Here is a 23,162-nt window from a genome sequence, read left to right on the forward strand (position 1 = left end):
GCATAAAACCACTGTTGCTAAGGACAACAAAAAGTTTACGTTTTCCGTTTCGTCTGAAACTGACATCGATCTGTTCGTCATCAAAATGCGACCAAAACACAAAATGGTTGCTATGGAGATAAAATCATGTATGCATTAATTATGTATTTAATTATGAACAGTTTAGCACTCCATTAGGTGAATTTGAAGAAAATTTTAAAAAACTTTTACAAAACACAAAATCACCAACCAACTCTTTGTTGTCAACAAAATTGACTTTAAAAAGCACCCCAATAGCTTTTGACTTTCTTGTAATTTGATACTCTGGGAGGGGGAAAAGTGAGCAATATTAAGGCAGAGTTGCACAAGTACACATTCTAGTAAAGCAAAGCAAAATTGAAGGTGAGATCTCGTTTCTGTCACATGTACGTGTCCTAGACACAAATGAGAACCATTTGAGACTAAATTGGTTTTCTCATTCTTAAATATTTTTTCTGAGAAATAAGTCTCACAGTGAGCACTGTGTGAGATCTCAAAATTCTCTCACAACTGGCTCTTCTCCAGATCTTAGTTAAGAGACAAATGAGACATATTATGTTGCGCTCAAGTATGTCTCAATTTGATATCCTTTCTTTAAATCCCTATCTCAGTTGTGTCTCAGTGAAAGATATTCATGATTCTGTCTCTCGTTGCTCGATAATTTAGATGTTGTTTTAGGTTTTTTGTTGTCTCAGCAAAAAGAAAAATGAGAGTAGTACAATCCCTCAGATGAGTCTCATTATAACACGATCACAGTTCATCTCGAGAAAATAACCAATTATGAAGTATTTACGTTCAACTTAAAAACGTTGTTTATTTCTTACACATTTCATAGTGCAAACACAAAAATACAGTGCAGACCCACAGTTTGGACACTACGTCTCATTCAAAGATTTTTCTTTATTTTCCTGATTATGAAAATTGAAGATTCACACTGAAGGCGTCAAAACTGTGAATAACACAAGTGGAATTATATACATGACAAAAAAGTGTGAAAAAACTGACACTAGCCGCGTTTACATGGGCAAAAGTAATCGGAATGAATGCCTGATCGGAAGATCAGAATGTCTTTTCGGGGGGGGGGTTTAGACACCTATAAAACTCAATAATTGTTGTTTTCTTTTTTTTTTTTTTCTTAACTTGACCTGTCCAACAGCTGGGCAGGCAGATGAGAGCTGACAGCCTCTTGTGTTGGACATATTTTACTTTAACAAGATGGGTTATTAATCTTCAGACAAACCAAAGGTATGTCTGAATAAACCCCTTTTGTAATTGAGGCCAAACTTTATTAATTTCAATCATGTTTGAAAATCTTTGGTGTTGGACCGGACGGAAAAGGAAAGGAGGGAAGAAGAAAGAGGGGTGTTAGAGAGGGGGGGGGGGGTGATAGTGGGAGGGGGGGGGGATAAGACCATGAAGCAGCATAAAGCAACAAGTTTACTGTATGTTTATCATTACGGTAAGGTTCAAATGTAGTACAAAAAGGGCGTGGCCTGTCCACACACACTCAAATGTTATCAACACACCTGCTGGCTGAAAAAAAAAGTCCACATGTCAACATGTACACAAAACAGATAGTGTTCACACATGCATACTTATGCCTTTAAACCAACTAGTGTGAAATATTTCATTCATTCAATTAGGGCTGTGACGATAACCGCATCACTGTGATGATGAGGTCATCACCGCGGTGATGAGGTCATCACCGCATCACCGCACTTTTTTTTACGCACTTTTTTTTACGCACTTTTTTTTTCCTCTTTGTAAATGGTGCGTGTTTGGAACTATAATAAACACATTAAACGCATTCATCTTTGCTGATAATTTCCTTTTTCTGCTAGTCCTGTGTTCAGACTTTCCTTCTTTCTTTCAGACTGTTGTCTCCTTTTCTCCCACCGCGTGCGCGCTCTCATTGTCTGCCTCTGCGCTGCACGTGACACGCGGCTCCCTTTACAGTTACACAAACAGGCGGGCGCTTTCAGGAGCACACATCCTTATTCTACAACAGAAGTTTCCGTCTCGCAAGGAAATACGACAAATTTACTGCTTTTTAATTATTAATTTCCATTGTATTAATTTCCGTTACAAGCTGCGTGCGTTCTTAAGTGCGCGACACGGCCACCTGCCTGAGGATTTTGTGTTGGAGGGGGGGGGGGTTATTACTGTCCTCCTTCAGTCCGCAACACCAAACATGAACGCGCGCTGTTAGATTTCCATGAAAATCACTACATGTTTTGTTTGGGAACAATTTTTTGCAGCGTAACGTTACGTGTCTGTATAACCAAAGGCGGAGCCTCCTGCCCCGCGTTCTTCATGGGTGTCAGGCTTTACGGCTACTTGAAAGGTGACAGTGTCTGCAGTCTGTTTATTACTGGGCAATATATAATATTCTGAGAAGATGTCTGTACCAGAGACCACAGGTGAAACTTGCATGCAGCTCCAGAGCGGTCCGCTGCAGAAGAATCAACACGCACCCCCCCAACATATATGTGCGCACCTTCCTACTATTCCTACACAAGAGGCTCCGCGCTCACACACACAGCCAATCTACAACACCTATAGTTAGTTCACAAGTTAGATATGTAGTTGTTAGTCGTTACTGTTATCTGTTAATAAAGACAAGTACGTTGTAATTGTATTTATTTCCGATGCGGCCGCATGTCTTGAAGTTCCTGGGGAGTTATGATTCTACTATCAACAATTATGTGCCCTAGCTGTTTTACGCCCCCTGCTTGCCAAGCTGGGAAGTGTATCATTTTTTTGTTTTATAAGGATGTCTGGGTTGTTCCAGATGGGTGTCATTTTGCACGGTTGACTTGATGATTTTGATATTTTGAGAAATTCCCACCAGGCTGTTAAAGTCGTGTTTATATTAATACTTTGAAAACTATCCTGTTTTTTAACTGTTTGGCTAATAAATGGTAGATCTGACAGATTGATCTTTCCACATAACGCCTGTTCCAAGTCTAACCATGAGTTGGTTTCTGGATTATTTTTTAACCATTTTAAGATGTATTGCAATCTCTTTGCAAGAAAGTACTGGTGGAAGTTAGGTAGTTCTAATCCTCCACAGCTTTTTGCAGATTTCAAAGTTTTTAGACTAATTCTTGCAGGTTTATTGTTCCGTGAAAAGCTTGATATGGATGAGTCTAATGTTTTGAACCATTTTAGTGGCGGTTGTGTCAGGGTGAGGGGGGCTTGAGAGCAGGTAGGACCCAGACGCAGAGGCGGGAGGCAAACGGTTTCAGGGCAAGAGGGTTTAATGCAAACAAAAGGAGCTGCCGAGCAGGATAACCAAACAAAAACAAAACTTTCTGTGGCGTGGCAAGAAACATGGACATGGCAGTAGAGAAAGAGACATGAAATACATAAGACGCTACAACGTCAGTGACGTTAATGGACCAGCAAAAGAGGAAGGGAGAGACGAGACTTAAATACAGACAGGGCAGACAAGACACAGGTGAACATGATCAGGACAGATAGGGACAAGGAAGTAAAACTCAGGAACATTACCAAACAGAACACCTTTCAAAATAAAACAGGAAACAGAACCAAACATGACAGAACAAGAAATAAATCAAAACCCAAGACAAAAGAAACCCAAACCATGACAGGTTGTGTGGGAATTATTGAGAAGAGATAATTAACTTTAGGTAAGATTTTCATTTCAACCGTGGCTACCTTGCCCATAAGTGACAGAGGCAGGTTGGTCCAGCGTGTTAGATCGTCCTGTATGTTTTGCAGTAATGGGGTGTAGTTTAGCTGCACCAGTTCTGACAGTTTGGGAGAAAAAATGATACCTAAATATTTGATATTTCCTGATTTGACTGCAGGGCTCCAGACTGCGACAATTTGGTCGCATTTTGCGACCAAAATTTGAGAGTGTGCGACTAAATTTTACACCCAGTCGCACATGTGCTACCAGTAAATTTGCTTCCCCCACCCTCCGTATTTTTTATACATTAAACGTGAAAGGGGCACGTCAATGATCGATTAAATGAGCAATGAAATCATCAATGAGACGCGAGCGCACACGCACGCAAACACACACACACTCGGCCGAATACTCATGAGACTGGAGCATTGAGTGATGCCTTTGGCGGCCAATGCGTGTGAGAAGAATAGGGAAAGTCAAAGTGGCTAAAATATACAGTGATCCCTTGATTATCGCGGGGGTTACGTTCCAAATAGAACCCGTGATAAGCAAAACCCGTGAAGTAGAAACCTTTATTTTTTTTACAATTATTATACAATGAAATTCACTATTTAACATTGAAAAGAAAGAACAAACCATTTAACAGGCTAAATCAATTGTTTTTTTAACAAATAAAAGTACTGTAGAAACGTTTTTTCAACAAATAACTTCTGTAGTGTGCTGTCAAATAATAATTTCAATCATCGATAAGAACAGAAGGCTTTAAATTGCGGAGATTAGCCCCGCCCACCGCGACCCGAGTCGATTAAACGGAGGAAAATTTAAAATGATTATGAAAAAAATAAAAAAGTACAGTGGGACAGATAGTGACTCCGGTCTTCTTTTTCACTGCTCTTCATACTGAGCCGCTGCATCCTCTGCAGCGTTTTTTCCTTTTGAAGCCTGCGGTGCAGCTGCAGGTGTGTTTGTTCGGGAGAGGAACATAGTGATAGGCAGTTGTTGTTAGGGATGGGTATCGTTAAGGTTTTAACGATACTACTACTCTTATCGATACTGCTTATCGATCCGGTACTCTTATCGGTACTCTTATCGATACTTTTTGAGGATGAAAAAAAATAAATAAATAACAAATTAAGAACATAAAGTGTTTTATTTCCTCACTATGCAACAACATTGTTTTTTTTAACAAAACATTTTACTTTATACATGAGAATGTTCCAGACAGGATATTTATTTAATTATTTAATCTAATTGTTTTTATTATTTATGAGTGTGATGTTTCATTTGATCTTTTGTCCATTTTCCACAACCTTGAATAGACTTTTCTGTCTGTCAAACACCAGAGTTAAGTTAAGTTAAGTTAAATGATGGAAACAAATTCACTTTGATGCAGACTCCTTTCTATTTTGCCAACTCCATTTATTTTTCTTTAAATCCAGTAAACCCAATAAATGATTTTAATTTTACGGATGACAACTATCATTAGTTATTGATTATTAAGTATTAGGAAGCAGCTGATAGTTTGTCGCGGGTCTGGAATCATAAGCGGTGAGTCTAAGCCCCGCCTCTCTACCTGTTTGTTGTATGCTTCGCGTGCAACGCCCCCCCACCCCCCCTCCCGCTGCCCCAGCCTGTTCTGCACAAACAGCGCAACATACGGTCATCGTAGCAAGGTGAAAGCATGGTAGGCAAACTTAATAATTTTTACGCAGAAACGTTAGTTCTTAGTCTAGGGCGCTCAAGTGTCCCCTACGAGATCGCCACTGACTGTGTGTGCGCTGCCTTGTCGTGTGTGTGTGTGTGCGCGCGGCGCGTGCTCTCTGAACAACAGCCCCGCCCCCCGTGCACACAAATAGACAGACAGAGCTCTCCGCTTCAACGAGAATACCGAAATTAATATCATCATTAAATAACGGAAAATTGACTGACTTGGTAAGTTAAATATGGCAGATAACGCTTATATTTTGTGGGACACAAAAAAAAAAAAAAAAAAAAAAAGTAACTTCTCCAGTACCGATAGCAGAACCGTTCAGGTCAGATCTTAACGATACTGCGGTCTTGAAGAATGCGGCCCCGGGGCTGGTTCAATACCGGGGCACGGTTACCATCCCTAGTTGTTGTCGCTCTTTTTTCTTCTTTGCTAAAGATCCTTGTACACCAACATGCCACCATCGATTATGTTGGAGAACTGTAATGAACGGCTCATCAAAGGGTCCCATTCTTGAGCTACTCGCTGAGTGACTTTTTAGCCAATCAGAATGCAGAACACAATGCACAATCCAAATCCGTGAAGTAGCGAAACCGTGAAAAGTAAACCGTGATATAGCAAGGGATCACTGTATCCAAGGGCTCCAGACTGCGACCAAAATTTGACTGAATTTTACATCCAGTCGCACATGTGCTACCAGTAAATTTGCCTGACCCACCCTCCGTATTTTTTATACATTAAACGTAGAAGGGGCACGTCAATGAGACGCGAGCGCACACGCACGCAGACAGACACACACACTCGCGCACATACTCATGAAACGCAAGCACACACTCGTATGATGCCCATCTGTGAGTCGGCCACTGCGTGTGAGAAGAAAGGGACAGCCACTGTAAGTGGCTAAAATGGGTGGTGGGGGCGGGGCCTAGAGATAGTATAGTGCGCGTAAACATCTGTGGGAAGGAAACGGAGACAAATATCATCACAACCTGATATGTGCGTCTGAGCTATGAGTAAGTGAACTATTGACTCATTTTTCCGACCTGCGTCTAGTGTACCAGGGCCAGAGTCTACAGCAGGGGTCTCAAACTCGCGGCCTGCGGGCTATTTGCGGTCTCCAAGATGATATTTTGCAGCCCCCGCCTTAATATGAAAGTTTAATGTTACTGCAGCCCGCCAGTTTTAATGAATGACACTTTTTCATTGTCGTGCACGGAGATGACCAACCAATCAGTGAGGTAAATGACTCTTGGGGGTTCCTTACTTTCCTTTTTAGAACGTATCTATTCACTCGTAATTTTCTAAATACATGCAGTCCGTGCTGAACTTTTCTCTGGGTCACACAGACCCGGAGCATTGAGTGATGCCTGAGGCGGCCAATGCGTGTGAAAAGAATAGGGAAAGTCAAAGTGGCTAAAATATGTGGAGGGGCGGGGCCTAGAGATAATCGAGTGCGCGTAAACATCTGTGGGAAGGAAACGGAGACAAATATCATCACAACCTGACGTGCGTCTGAGCTATGAGCAAGCAAACTATTGATCTGTTCTTCCGACCTGCGGCTAGTGTACCAGTGCCAGAGTCTACAGCAGGGGTCTCAAACTCGCGAAGCAAACCACGGCTCTCATGCACGGCTGTTACGGCAGCACATTGCTTCCGCGGGAGATGGTCAGCTGAGGAGCATAAATGTCCCACACCTACATGCGTGACAGCTAACGGGGCTCTAACATTAAACACGTGTAAGCGACAACACGATTTAAAATAGGCGGGGAAACAGCAACAATAGACGTGTTTAAGATGAACCAGCGCCCTGGGGGGGGGGGGGGGGGGGGGGGGGCATGAAGGCGAAGCTGCAGCGACACTGAAGGAGAACTGGAATTAGGAGTTGTCCTTAACATTCAATTTAGTTTTAATATGCCTCTCCCCCTAAGTATGATCTGTGATATTACATCTTTTATAATTATTTTAATGTTTTGTAATGTATGTAGCCTTTTTTTAATCAGTTGGTACTTTAAATTATTTTAATTTATCAGTGAACTACAAAAAAACCATCAGGACACATGTCCCATAATGCATTGTTTTGTAGTCTGTAGGGAAGGTTTCAGTCAGTTCAGTACTAAATTTCCAGCTGTGTTCGCTCAGGTTGGGGTCTTGCTTCCGCCCCTTTCTGGTGATATTTTTTTTTTGATTGACAGGTGATGTTAGAGCAAAAACAAAAATATGTCTCACACCAGGTGATCTGTGCAGGGTTGCGTCCATCTGGGTGATCTCAAATTATTGTGCATCTTGGCTGCACCTATTTGGTGCCGCCAACATGAATTTCCATCCCCTAATATTTACATACATTTAAGTATTGTTTGAAACTGGGAAATGACCGAAAGGTTACTACGGTAATCACTTGTTACTAAAAAATTTTTTTTATTCTAAATGTATGGTATTTTGTTTACTATTTGTACTGTCATGACAGCGATGCTGCTGTCAGTTTACCTTGTTGTTTCATCTTCAAAAGGGCAGAATAAAATTTGACACTGAATTAGAAACAGCACATTTTAATTTCTGCATCTATTATTAAAGTATTTATTAATAATACAGTGGAAATTAATAGATTTGGTTAAAATGTTGATTCACGGTATGCGCCCCTAAATTTTCTGGTTGTGCCCCTAAAATTTTCAGTTGGGAGCCACAGTGCTCCTAGTGAAAAAAGTTAGTCTGGAGCCCTGGACTGGTATTGTGAGTCTTTATTCCGCATTCCTGTTGAGTGGTAATAAAACAGACTTATTCCAATTAATGGAATAGTCTGATACGGAGGAGAATTCATTAATGATTGTTGCTGTTTCATTTACAGAATATAAATTACTTAAAAATAGTAACATGTCATCCGCATAGAGACTAATTTTATGATGCCTGTGTTTGGTTTTAATTCCTTTAATGCTCTCATTCTGTCTTATTGCTGCAGCTAAAGGCTCAATAAATATAGCAAAAAGAGAAGGAGAGAGTGGGAAACCCTGTCTGGTTCCTCTTCCAAGGAAAAACCTGTTGGAAGTCTGTTTATTAGTTCTAACTGATGCATTGGGGTTGTGATATAATATTTTGATCCATTTGATGAATGATTCTCCAAAACCAAACTTATGGAGGGCAGCTATAAGGAACTTCCAGTTTACTCTGTCAAAAGCCTTTTCAGCATCCAGCGATAATATAGTCATTTCCTGGTTTTTAATGGTGGCAAAGTCAATAATTGTTGATACAACTCAAATTTACATATTTATTTAACTAAATGTCATATTACTCCAATTCAATTAATATTTTTTCAATCTTAATTAATTATATTTCTTGAACTCTCATATGTCGAAGTTTGAGCCGGCAGATATACTCATTTTTATAACAATAAAAATAACTAATTAAAATGTACATGGTGAATATTTTCATCTAGGACTTTTCCAATATTGTCATTGCACTCAATAATTGTAGGGGTGCTATATAAACTCATCATCCTCTCCCTCCCTCTCACTCATGGTTCAGAGACTTAAGAGAAGTAGGACAAAATAACTTGGCAAAACACGGCAAACCACAGTAAAACAGCTAAACAACTAAACACATTTGGTCAAGATACCACTCTTTAACCCAAATCCGTCCAGACAGGCAAAGGGATAGGTATCCGACAATCCCTTGCGGTGCCGCTCTTACAGCAGCACCTACGCACCTACTTTGCAGAAACAACCGTCCGACGCAAAGCCACGGCGTGCGTTAAAAAGTAATAAACACACACTTTGTCGGCCATTAACCCCTTACGTAATATGCTCCTCTGGCATATCTGAAGTTTACTTTGTGAAATTGTGTTTTGTATTGTACTTCTGTTTTGTACAATGAAGTTGTAAAAAAGAAATTGCAGCCGTTTTTCTAGATGCATTGCTTTTTTTATGTTTGCATTTAAATATTTTTGCATCACTTTTTTAAATCGCTTTTTTTTTCTTTTTTGCTAGTAGTTTTTTATTTTTGCACCTTTTTTTAGTTGCTGCTTTTTTTTATTTTATATAATTTTTCTTTTTTGCTAGTAGTTCTTTATTTTTGCTCCTTTTTTTTGTTGCTGCAATGGCGGTTCTCGGCCACCGTACTATCGTACACGTTTTTTTGCCAACTTACAGCCAATCAAATAGTGTGACGTCATCATTGGTCGAAGGACCCCGAGAGGATCTGGCAGCTCGAGACAATCCGGTACCCACAGGGGTAGGGGCTGGCTGGACAGGCTCAGTGTGTTTGAATCACCTGTTGCGGTAAATTCATATTTTCAAAATCCTAGCCTACAAGGATTTTTTTATTCGTGTTGCCGGACTTCTTTCAGCGTTGTCGTCTTTAAAGTTTTTTCAGACAAAAAGATTGTTCAGACGTGCGGTATTTTCACGACCATAAGGCGCATTTAAAAGTCTTAGTGTGTATGTGTGTGTGTGCGCGCGCGCCCGCGTGCCAAAACTGGTGTGTCTGAAACCATGCGATGCAGGAAGGAAGGGGGGAGTGAGCACTTGTTAGTGTATGCTAAAACCAGTGTGTCTGAGCTGCAGGAAGGGGGGGGGCAGCATGTGTGAGTGGTGGAGCGCATACATGCGCGGCTAGCCGCTGTTTTAGAATTGTGAAAAATAATTAAGTTCCTCTTCCTATTCTGTAAGATTTGCAAATTGGAAAGTCAGCGAAACAATGACGTCAATGTGTCATCAATGATGGAGAAATCCTTTTTACGTAGAAGGCAGGAGGTTGTCGTAGAGGCACCTCTGATTTCTGATTTCAAAACAAGGTGGCCAGCACTCCTCGGCGTGCGTTAGGTAAGCAAATTAAGTTGTGAAGGAATAACACTTTTTTTGGGAAAGACTGTGGAGCTCATCAATTGGGAAATGTTTGCTACTTTGTTTTCTTTGTGTTTGGATTTTTTTCACAGTTGAATGCAGAGTTCCAAAGAATCACAACAGTCCAGCTGCACTCAAAGTTCTTCATGGAATTGGATGCTCTGTCTCCTCGTCTCTTGAAGGTGTATGCCAAGAAAGGTGGTTTACAGCGACAGAAGCTGAGAAGAGTCTTGGTATCCATGACCCAGGTAAAAGATAATTAAAAATGTGAAAAACATTTTTTAAATCCATTGCCAAACTATTGTTTATTTTCTTAACAAATCAGATAAAGCTGTACTAACAGCAAGATGGAGCTTTCTGTGTACTAACAGATAGGGATGCACCAAATATTCAGCAACCGAACATATATGGCCAATTATTGCAACAACAAAAAAAACCTAAAACGTGGGAATAAGGCCAAATAGTGGCACATCACGCAATGATACAATCAACGAGCATCAGCGATGTGTCCATGCCTGCTAGTTCTTTAAAAAATAAGTAAAAATCTGCTAATATTTTCAGCCTAAAATGTTCTTAAAGCCTATTTAATATTTTGAATATATTTATAGCCGTTTTTCATCTCTAATTTTTTATTTAACTTGCAGGCTTAGACTGACGACACAGATGTAAGACCTGAATGCATCCTCAAGGGGCTTTGTGTTGACATGAACCAAGATCAAGAGAGGCTGGTGAGAGAGTACAAGGTATGTTGCTCTGATTATATGTTGTAGAAAAATAGAAATAAGAAAAATTAAACATCAAACACAGGTGGCCGGGGCAAACAGGGGCGCCTATTGCGAGGATCATTCAAAAGCTGGAAGCTGGGTGCGCATCTTGGACATGAAAACTTGTTTTTTTCCCCAACTCTGTTGAACTTGCTGCTGGACTGATTTAGCACGTAAGTGATAAAAATGTGACTTTTTTTTAATTTCTCAAGGTAAAATATTTTTTTAGAATAAGACTCATAATAAAACTAACTAAAACCTGCAAAACTTGTTCCAAAGTAAAAATTCTCCACAATTTCAAAATCATAACCACCCACCTGTGCGGAAAATCGCAGAATCTGGCAACACTGCTGGGAGATGCTCCTCCTTCCTCTGACACAGCGGTTGTATTGGTCACGTGTAGGCCTGCACAATATACCGCAAATTTATCGTTATCGCGACATCAAGCTGTGCAATATGCATACCGCAAAAGACGGCAAAAATCGCAATAAATGATTACCTTAAATGTGCTAAAACAAACTCATGGCAGCTTGAAATATTGAACAAATAAAATAAATCCCTTTATGCATTTAACAAATCAGAAGGACCCGTTTATGTTTTTGATCAATCAGATGAGCCCTTTTATGTTTGATGTTTGCCTCCTACGTCGACAAGGGTCATTTGGAGTATAATTTTTAAACCGTTGCAGTGAAATGGAAATTATGTTGTTGTTTTTTTGCTATTTGTTTATATACCGCAATTTATATCGTTATCGCAATATTAATTACCAATATCGCATATCGCGAGTTTTCCTCATATCGTGCAGCCCTAGTCACGTCACTTTTCCTTAAGCAAAAGTGCACCAACACGGTTTCACTTTAAGAGTTCGGTATGTGAGCCGACACGTCGGTATTGCCGGACCATCACTAATATATACATTTATATACGACTATATATGTATACCTCTGGGCAGCAACTTAAGAAAACTTTCTTTTAAAGCGTTGTGAACGCAGTGCACTGGGGCGAATTTCCGTGTGTGCCCAATAGAAATGAGGCAGCCCGCCAGGCATGGAAGAAAAGATTCCATGGCAACGCTGATATATCTTTCAATCATTAATAAATGTTTCTCGACTTAAGCAGGACTGATGTCCCGCCCCTGCGAGCCATATACCCCATTGGATTGGTAGGTTGAACTCTGAACACAACGCTGTAAAATTATATGCATATCAAACTTGCGCAGGGCTCCAGACAAAATGCGACAAAATTTGACTGAATTTTACATCCAGTCGCACATGTGCTACCAGTAAATTTGCCTGACCCACCCTCCGTATTTTTTATACATTAAACGTAGAAGGGGCAAGTCAATGATCAATGAAATAATCAATGAGACGCGAGCGCACACGCACGCAGACAGACACACACACTCGCGCACATACTCATGAAACGCGAGCACACACTCGCGTGATGCCCGTCTGTGAGTCGGCCACTGCGTGTGAGAAAAAAGGGACAGCCACTGTAAGTGGCTAAAATGGGTGGTGGGGGAGGGGCCTAGAGACAGTATAGTGCGCGTAAACATCTGTGGGAAGGAAACGGAGACAAATATCATCACAACCTGATATGTGCGTCTGAGCTATGAGTAAGTGAACTATTGACTCGTTTTTCCGACCTGCGTCTAGTGTACCAGGGCCAGAGTCTACAGCAGGGGTCTCAAACTCGCGGCCTGCGGGCTATTTGCGGTCTCCAAGATGATATTTTGCAGCCCCCGCCTTAATATGAAAGTTTAATGTTACTGCAGCCCGCCAGTTTTAATGAATGACACTTTTTCATTGTTGTGCACGGAGATGACCAACCAATCACAGTGAGGTAAATGACTCTTGGGGGTTCCTTACTTTCCTTTTTAGAACGTATCTATTCACTCGTAATTTTCTAAATACATGCAGTCCGTGCTGAACTTTTCTCTAGGTCACACAGACCCGGAGGAAGATTTAGGTTTTGGTTACGGCGGCGCATCAAACGGGTTACAGCAGCACACCGCTCCCGTCCCGCGGGAGTCGGGTCAGCTGAGGAGAATTAATGTCCCCCACGTACATGCGTGACAGCTAACGGGGCTTGAACATTAAACAGGCTCGAACAAAAACAACATTAGTTTTAGACACACGAAAAATACGTGAGGAAAATGCAACGATAGACGTTCATCTCACCCACCCCCCAGGCCGGGGTTGGGGGGGGGCTGTGAGATGAAGGTGAATCTGCAGCAAGACTGAAGGACAACAGTTGGAGTTGTCCTTAACATTCAATTTAGTTTGAATAATACTCTTCCCCTTAGTGTGATCTGTGTTATTATATATTTTATGATTATTTTAAGGTTCTGTAATGTATGTAGCCTTTTTTTAATGAATTGGTATTTTAATTAATCACTCAACTACAAAAACCAACAGGACACATGTCCCATAATGCATTGTTTTGTAGTCTGTAGGGCATCTTTCAGTCAGTTCAGTTTCCAGCTGTGTCCGGGTAGGTTTGCCCCTTGCTCCCACCCCTTTCTTGCGATATTTTTGTGATGATTGACAGTTGATATTGGCGCAAAAAAATATATATATGTCACACACCAGGTGATCTGTGGTGCAGCGTTGAGTTCACCTGGGTGATCTCAAACACGCTTATTGTGCATCTTGGCTGCACCTATTTGGTGTCACCAAGATAAATTTCCATCTGTTTTCTTTACTATTTGTACTGTCATGACAGTGATGCTGCTGTCAGTTTACCTGTTGTTGCATCTTCAAAAGTGCAGAATAAAATTTGACACTGAATTTGAACAAGCACATTTTAATTTCTGCATTCATTATTAAAGTATTTATTAGTAATACAGTGGAAATTAGTAGATTTGGTTAGCATGTTGATTTACGGTATGCGCCCCTAAATTTTCTGGTTGTGCCCCTAAAATTTTCAGTTAGGGGCCACTGTGCTCCTAGTGAAAAGTTAGTCTGGAGTGTTGCAGGTCACACTAACATTAAACTTTCATATTAAGGTGGGGGCTGTTCACTATGCTGCATCACGGGGGGGGGGGTTGAAAAAGAAAAATCAGATCGACATGCCTGTTTCTTTTTTGCCGCTTTACTGTTCATTATGGCCTGACACCTGCAGCATGCTCGTGAAAAATCTATTTGCATGAACATTTGTGCTTGTGAACTGACCAGGCAGGCCAGGATTCTTTACATTTTGTGCAGACGGTCTATTAAAATTTCACATGGGCTACCTTCTTGTTCTTCACATTTTTTACCTGCAGACAGCTAATATCCACCCTTAAAGGATAGATATTCTGAAGATATATGCGGATTGAGATGGTTTTGTGACGTTGAGAGAAGGAACAGTGATGATTTTGGTAAAAGGATGCTGAAGTTGGAGCTACCAGGAATGAGGCCCAGAGGAAGACTTAAGAGGTGTTCATGGAGCACCAGAAAATGGAAGGAAGACATTTTCTTGTTTGTTTTCTCTGTAACCATTATGCGTTTGTCTGTTATGAAAACACGGGCACCAATTATTTGCACCAATATACTTATATTTATCCTTATAATTAAGTATATTATAAATACACTTTTTTTGTATATTTATACAAAAAAAGTTTACTTTTGAAGAAACTAGTTATACTACAGTTTTTCTTTTTTACTTATTTACATGTTTATGGAATCTACTCTTCTTTTCCCTTTGTTTTACAGAGGGATGAAAACACAGAAGAGGTTCTGGCCTCAGTCCTAGGGATCTTTGCCATCCGACACACTGGTGCAGACCCAGTGATGACCTTGAGAATGTTGGGATTATTTTGGAAGGAGTGAAAGTCACAAATGACTTAAAATGTGTAAGTCTTGCAGTAATACTGCTGTTTGTTATTGTGTATGCCCTAAACCTGAGCTACCCATCAGATTTGAAATACACTTCTGAGGTTCTGCAGAAGATTATAATGGGTTTGGATGGCAGCAAGTTATCCAACAAAGTAGAAGTACTCAAAACAGCACTATCCTGTTAAATCGCAGAAGGAATTGTTCAGTATTAGCACCTCAAATATGATGGGCAGATGTAAAAAAGTGTTCCCTTTTTCAAATATTTATTTTTTGTCATACTGAGTTTTCTAAACACAGCATAAGCTATAATGATAAAACTATTTTTTTTTTTTTTTGCACATTTTCCTTACGGCCATATAAGTGTTTTGAAATGTAAGAAAATGATTTGATTTTGTTTATTATAATTTAGATTAGGGGTCTCAAACTCAATTTCCCTGGGGGCCACTTAAGGTGGGGTCCAGCAACTTCAACGCACACACGCAACTAGTGAGTGTCTGAGAGCCAATAAAATTGTATTGAACATGTGCTCTACTGTTAACTACACTCTATTATTAACTGTTTTCTTATTATTATTAACTCTCATTCTAATAAAATACGTAAATAAAAAAAACAATAAGTAAATAAATCAGTAATACATTTCTGTTTATTTATTCTTCTATATCTGCTGTTTTCTCATTTAAACATCCTTATTAACACAGTTCAGTTAACTGTTGAATTCTAACTATTAAAAACTAAAGAACACTTGGCAGCACTTCCTCCCAAACTGAGACCCTCAGTGTGGATGAAGATGATTTTCATTAAGTCTGGACTGGACATATTGAAATTGAAGGTGGAGACGTCAGTGAGGACGTGCTCCCAATTCTGAGTCCGTGTTGATTTTTTTTTTTTTTTAAGTTTACTCTTTAAACCTTAAATCAGTAAAGGAAAAACAAAATTCAATAATCATTTTTGGATTTTCTATCTTATGACTTTTTGCACATTTAAACCCCGGTCACAAGTTATTGTAGGGCAGCCGGCCAGCCACTCCTATATTTTTTTTTATGAAAAACGGATGGAAATTCATGTTGGTGACACTAAATATGTGCATCCAAGATGCACAATAAGCGTGTGCATCTTCGTCCACCTGGGTGTTTGAGATCACCCAGGTGGACGAAACGCGGCAACAGATCACCTTGAGTGTGACGTATGTTTCTGCTTTTGCTCCAACATCACCTGTCAATCATCACAAAAATATCAGGAGAAAGGGGCGGGAGCAGCAAGGCACCAACCTGAGCGAACGCAGCTGGAAATGTAATACTGTACCGACTGCAAGGCGCCAATTGACTACAAAATAAAGCATTGTGGGAAATGTGTCCTGACGGTTTTTGTAGTTGAGTGATCAATTAAAATCATTTAAAATACATATTGATTAAAAAATGCCTACATACATTACAAAACATTCAAATCAATATAAAAGACATAATAACACAGATCATACTGAGGGGGACAGGCATATTAAAACTAAATTGAATTTTAAGGACAACTCCAACTTCCTGTCTTCCTTCAGTCTCACTGCAGATTCACCTCCCCCCCCCACCCACCCACCCACCCCCACACACACACGCGCGCTGCGCTGGTTCATCTCAAACACGTCTATCGTTGCATTCTCACATGTATTTTCAGTGTGTCTAAGACTAAATCGTGTTGTTTTCTCGCACGTGTTTAATTTTAGAGCCCCGTTAGGTGTCACGCATGTACGTGTGGGACATTTTTCTGCGCAGCTTCCCGACTCTCCTGCGGGAGCGGAGAGACCCGTTTGGGGGTTGAACGCCGCCGCGTGCCTAACTGTAACCATAACCTTAACCCTCCTCCGGGTCCATGCGACCCAGAAACAAGTTCAGCATCCGCTGCATGGATTTAGAAAATTCCGAGCGAATAAATACGTCCTAAAAAGGAAAGTAAAGATCTCCTTAATGTGGTCCGGGGAGGGGGCTGTCAGGTTTCTTTCCTTAAATGTTTTCCTGCTTTCAAGACCGGTAAATTTCCAGCCCCCAAGAGTAATTTACCCCACTGTGATTGGTTGGTTGTCAGTTCCGCGAACACTGAAAAGGTGTCATTCACACAGGAGCATCTAAGGAGCATCAAAATTTTAGATGCTCCTTCAGTCTTTTTGACTTTTGTTGTTGTGGCCTTTGCATTCAACTGTGGCACAGTTTTGGAAAAATAAATGTTTTAGCTCATTCTTGTCTTCACCTTTATTTGACTGCTGTGTCTTTCAATGACACATGGCTCATTTAACACAATATTTTCTCTGTAGTTGAACATAAATATAATATTGAAAGGATTTCTACGTGATTTAATTGTGTTGTCTGAACAATTAGCAATTTTGTTGAACGGATTTATTTCAATTGTGTAAACTTGATGAAACTTACAATAGTGCCATTAACATGAACAAATGATTTTGTTCAGGTAAGATTTTATTACATTAGATTTAATATAGCTAAATAAGTTATGTTTGCTCAAATAAATTTCATTCACTGAACATGAACATATTGAGTTACACTAACAAAACTGCTTATTGTTCAATGAAAGCTATTTTATTACATGGAAATCCTTTAAATATTTTTTATGTTCATTGGACAACTTATTTTTTGAGTGTATAGGCGTTGTAGAATGAGTATGTGTGTGTGTCAGGGTGTGTGTGTGTGTGTGTGTGTGTGTCAGGGCGCGTGCATGTGTAAGAGGACTGAGTGCGTGCCACGCAAGCATGCGTGAGAGCCTTTTACTGCGATGCGTGCTTTCAGAAGCACACATCCTTATTGTACAACAGAAGTTTCCGTCTCGCAAGGAAATACGACAAATTTACTGCTTTGTAATTATTAATTTCTATTGTATTCATTTCCATTACAAGCTGCGTGCGTTCCTAAGTGCGTGACATGGCCGCCCGCCGGAGGATTTTGTGTTGGGGGGGGGTGTTACTGTCCTCCTTCACTCCGTAACACCAAACATGAACGCAAGCTGTTAGATTTCCATGAATATCAAGGCAAACCCATACCAGTTCCAAAAAACAGATGATTTGGTTGCCGGGGGGCGGTTGTCCCCTGCCTGCTACCTAATTGTATAATAATTGTTAAAAAAAAAAGGTTTCTACTTCACGGGTATAGCCTATCACGGGTTCTTTTTGGAACATAACCCCTGCGAAAAACAAGGGTTTACTGTATTGCAAACTTCAAAATGTGCAGTTTTACTATGTGTGTGTATTTTTACTCTGTAAAAGACCTTTTAAAGACATTTAAAGGATCATATAGCAGAAGTTAGGCCAGGGCTCCAGACTGCGACCAATTGGTCGCATTTTGCGACCAAAATTTGAGAGTGTGCGACTGGATGCGACCAGTAAATTTGCCTCCCCCACCCTCCGTATTTTTTTATACATTAAATGTGGAAGGGGCACGTCAATGATCAATGAAATAATCTGAGACGCGAGCGCACACGCACACACACACACACACTCGCGCACATACTCATGAAACCCGAGCACACACTCTCGCGTGATGCCTGTCTGTGAGGCGGCCACTGCGTGTGAGAAGAATAAGTCACTGTAAGTGGCTAAAATATGTGGAGGGGGCGGGGCCTAGAGATATCCGCGCGCGGGTAAACATCTGTGGGAAGGAAACGGAGACAAATATAGTCACAACCTGATATGTGCGTCTGAGCTATGAGCAAGCGAACTATTGCTTCGTTCTTACGGCCTGCGGCTAGTGTACCAGTGCCAGAGTGTACAGCAGGGGTCTCAAACTCGCGACCCGCGGGCTATTTATGGCCCCCAAGATGATATTTTGCGGCCCCCGCCGTAATATGAAAATTTAATGTTACTGCAGCCCGCCAGTTTTAATGAATGACACTTTTTCATTGTGGTGCACGGAGATGACCAACCAATCACAGTGGGGTAAATGACTCTTGGGGGCGGGACAATGACAGGGCTTGAAAGCAGCAGGACACCTGACAGCCCCCTCCCTCCCCGGACCACATGAAGGAGTTCCTTACTTTCCTTTCTAGAACGTATCCAGGGCTCCAGACTGCGACCAATTGGTCGCATTTTGCGACCAAAATTTGAGAGTGTGCGACTGAATTTTACATCCAGTCGCACATGTGCGACCAGTAAATTTGCCTCCCCCACCATCCGTATTTTTTATACATTAAATGTGGAAGGGGCACGTCAACGATCGATGAAATGAGCAATGAAATCATCAATGAGACGCGAGCGCACACGCACGCAGACAGACACACACACTCGCGCGAATACTCATGAGACTGGAGCACACGCGAGCGCACACTCGTGTGTCATTGAGTGATGCCTGAGGCGGTCAATGCGTGTGAGAAGAATAGGGAAAGTCACTGCAAGTGGCTAAAATGCGTGGAGGGGGAGGGGCCTAGAGATAATCGAGCGTGCGTTAACATCTGTGGGAAGGAAACTGAGGAAAAATATCATCACAACCTGATATGTGCGTCTGAGCTATGATCAAGCGAACTATTGATTCGTTCTTCCGACCTGCAGCTAGTGTACCTGTGACAGAACTACAGCAGGGGTCTCAAACTCGCGAAGCAAACCGCGGTTCTCATCATGCAGGGCTGTTACGGCAGCACACCGCTCCCGCGGGAGATGGTCAGCTGAGCATAAATGTCCCACACCTACATGCGTGACAGCTAACGGGGCTCTAAAATTAAACACGTGTGAGGGACAACACGATTTAGTCTTAGACGCACTTAAAACACGTGGGGAAAATGCAGCGATAGACGTGTTTGAGATGATCCAGCGCCCTGGGGGGGGGGGGGGGGGGGCATGAAGGTGAAGCTGCAGCGAGACTGAAGGACAACAGGAAGTTGGAGTTGTCCTTAACATTCAATTTAGTTTTAATATTCCTCTTAGTGTGATCTGTGTTATTATATATTTATTTTATGATTATTTTAATGTTTTGTAATGCATGTAGCCTTTTTTAATGAATTGGTATTTTAAATTATTTTAATTAATCACTCAACTACAAAAACCATCAGGACACATGTCCCATAATGCATTGTTTTGTAGTGTGTAGGGCAGCTTTCAGTCAGTTCAGTTTCCAGCTGTGTCTGGGTAAGTTTGCCCCTTGCTCCCACCCCTTTCTCGTGATAGTTTTGTGATGATTGACAGTTGATGTTGGAGCAAAAACAAAAATATATATCTCACACCGGGTGATCTGCGCAGCGTTAAGTCCACCTGGGTGATCTCAAACACGCTTATTGTGCATTTTGGCTGCACATATTTGATGTCACAAAGATAAATTTCCATCCGTTTTCTTTACTATTTGTACTATTTGTACAGCAATGGTGCTGTCAGTTTACCTGTTGTTGCATTTTCAAAAGTGAAGAATAAAATGTGACACTGAATTAGAAACAGCACATTGTAATTTCTGCATCTATTATTAAAGTATGTATTCGTAATACAGTGGAAATTAGTAGATTTGGATAGCATGTTGATTTACGGTATGCGCCCCTATATTTTCTGGTTGTGCCCCTAAAATTTTCAGTTAGGGGCCACTGTGCTCCTAGTGAAAAAAGTTAGTCTGGAGCCCTGTAGGCCCTTGTTATCTTGTGAAACTGGTTGTACTAGACATGTGTTTAAAGTAAAGTCATCATTTACTTGTCCAGAAAGCGAAATGCATGCTCATCTGAAAACTTCAGTATGTATAGGGAAACATGTTGTCAGCCCTCTTTCAGTGATGGTGGAGATGTTTTAGAGAGCACAGATGCGCTAACGAATGTGAACAAGGATATATCTGAGGATTTTAGTGAATTATGTAAATCATATTTAATAACCTATCTTGATCTTATTTTGTACTGTATAAAGTGTGTGTACGCATTATTTTCCTAATTCAAGGTGATCTAAGTCAGTGTTTTTCAACCTTTTCTGAGCCACGGCACACTTTAACCTTAAAAAAAATCCCGCGGCACACCAGGATCCAAAAATTAAAAACAAAAAAACAAAAAAAAAACGGAGAAACTCATAGTCTGTATTGATCTACAGCCCCTCCACAATCTCACATGCATTTTTTAGATAATTTTTGCAGAAAAAGCTTGAAACTGCAGCTGTTTTTTTCTAAAAGATGCAATAAAAGTTAAGTTAGAAGATGTAAAAACAGTTTGATGTGTGTTCGTTGATTTCAAGACGTTTAACAACAGATCTCCTTGAGCGCTGTCACTCTCACAACCCAATGCATCATGGGAGATGTAGTTCATTAAACGGCCGGCGGAGATCGCGTCTCTGAGCTTCCTTGTTTTGTTCACTTGTTCCACGGTCTGACATCGGATTCTGTGGAAAGCTGCACCGATAAAGACGAGCTTTAGCTGGTATTTTTTGTTAAAACTGAGCGACTTTACGAGCTAAATCGGGACAAGGAAGTGAAGACTTTAACCACTTCTGATTGGTCAGACTGATGACATGTGATTAAGCTCCCCAAGAATGATTGGTGGAGACAGTTAAAGGGGCGGGACTTTTCCAAAATACAGCCGGAGTTGCAGCTGAATCGCGGTACGTCATTCTTATCTAAATGTCTTTAATAAAATAAAATAAACGCAAAGAGAACGTATTTTACGATCTTTTATATTCCTAACCCCTCAGTGTTTTATCAGGGCCTGTTTGGATGAACAGAGAGCTGAAATCCTGGAGATGGGAAATGTTTAATTTTTCATTTAATGAGGGCAGTTTCCCACGGCACACTTGACCATCTCCCACGGCACACTAGTGTGCCGCGGCACACTGGTTGAAAAACACTGATCTAAGTTACCTACCTACATGTGAGTGAATTGTTGTAATTTTTACTTAAAAATCCCCTATGAAATAATGTGGAACTGGCTGCCTTTTGAAAATGCCACAAATACCCGCCTCATCAGAAGTGTTTTTAACAGTGAGCAGTCACGTGTGTGGCAAGCTCTTCTCTCATTGGCTGCATGAATCACCTGTTTGTGGTTGCCTCAGTAACATAGTTAAATCATTAATAGTTGAACATTTGATTCTTTTTTTTTTAACTTGTTCACTCTGTCGAGTTAAAAAAAGGCAAAGCCAGGACGTCAGTTCTGCTGGTCTTCCAAAGCAGATGTGACAATCAGTCACAGCGTGTGTGGCGTTTCAAGCCGAGACGCCCCGTGAATATACGCGCTCAGCGGCGCCCAACGGTTGGTATAGGCAAGCGCGCACACGGTGGCAGCGTGCGCGTTTACGGCCCATCTACTTGTCTCCAGCTGAGATTCACGAGAAAGACCGGGCGCGTGCACTTCCGTGGCATGCGCAGTCACAGATGTCATTCTTTCCGCCGAGACCGCAGCTCAAATCCGAAATATGGGCTATGACTAACCGCTGGCGCGCGCGACTCTCTTTTACCTCTCTGTTACCCTTTTGACAGTCTCTCTGTCTGTGTGAGCGGTCCTGCCTATAAAACGCACAACACCGGCGCTGAAACTTCGTTACCGACTATCGCGGTGAAACGGCCAAGCCCCTGTGAAGGGGGCAACGATTTCAGAAAATGGAGCGCACCGCCGGGAAACCCTCAGATTAGCCACCACAGGAGGACGGCCAAATGTTTTTTTGTCCTGATAAAAAAAATATTACGCTTTTTAATTACACTTAAGCCGCGAATATATTGGTTTTTAAATTATATTATTTTTCTCAACACATCTAAAATAACATTACGTAAAGAAATTGGTACTTACCACTTGTTGCTGCTTTGCCGCTTTCTGCCTGTCTTCTTCCCACAATTCTTAGCGCCAAAAGCGGGAAAATTGTGGGATTGACTGTACAGTATAATGTTGGTGTTACATGAAACAATTGAGTGCAATCCACACATTGAAAACCTGTTAGTGTTTTTCTCAGTGAATTATGTAGATTTAACAAAATACTATTACGTTAGATACAAAACATAAAGGAATTGTGTCAGCCTTACATAATACTATTGCATCAATTCTACAATCAACTTTTCGCCTTTTTTCAGTAAGGGATCAGCCAATATGTGTTTAGACCCCACCCACTTTCACTGATTGACAGCTCTTCATGAAATAAAAAAACTCATTCTGGCAATGAGCAATGTGAATTATAAACAAAGCTACTTTGGAAAATATTGATTTTGAAATCCAAGGTTCTGTAACTGTAAAAACCCATAGCTTTATATTAATGTTCAATATGATTAAAGTTAATATTTTTAAAATGCTGTTTTAAAATAATGAACAGGTTTTTAAAGAAAAATGAAATATATTTAATAATATAATGGCTAATTTAAAATCTGTGTGCAGGTTTTTACAATTTCGTGATCTTTTTATATATTTATGAGAGATTAATTAGTTTATTGTGTATTTGCACAAGGT

At 40.8% G+C, this 23,162-nt stretch overlaps 2 long non-coding RNA genes across 2 annotated transcripts in view; one reads left to right on the top strand and one right to left on the bottom strand.

Moving 5' to 3' along the window:
- The window catches only part of LOC144990360 (uncharacterized), a 36,530-nt gene extending 13,770 nt beyond the window's left edge, over nt 1-22,760 (bottom strand). The window contains exons 1-2 of the long non-coding RNA XR_013654344.1: nt 22,515-22,760; nt 11,295-11,382 (exon numbers count right to left, since the gene is read on the bottom strand). This is a non-coding gene — a long non-coding RNA (uncharacterized LOC144990360). The remainder of the gene's footprint in view (nt 1-11,294; nt 11,383-22,514) is intronic.
- LOC144990365 (uncharacterized) lies at nt 8,187-15,887 on the top strand. The gene is made up of 4 exons (XR_013654350.1): nt 8,187-10,192; nt 10,306-10,461; nt 10,858-10,956; nt 14,673-15,887. It is a non-coding gene; the product is annotated as an uncharacterized LOC144990365 (long non-coding RNA).
- Nucleotides 22,761-23,162: the final 402 nt, after the last annotated feature.

The sequence above is a fragment of the Oryzias latipes genome, assembly GCF_053564925.1.
Source record: "Oryzias latipes strain Hd-rR chromosome 1 unlocalized genomic scaffold, Olatipes_Hd-rR_3.1 chr1_Y".
Taxonomy (NCBI): Eukaryota; Metazoa; Chordata; class Actinopteri; order Beloniformes; family Adrianichthyidae; genus Oryzias; species Oryzias latipes.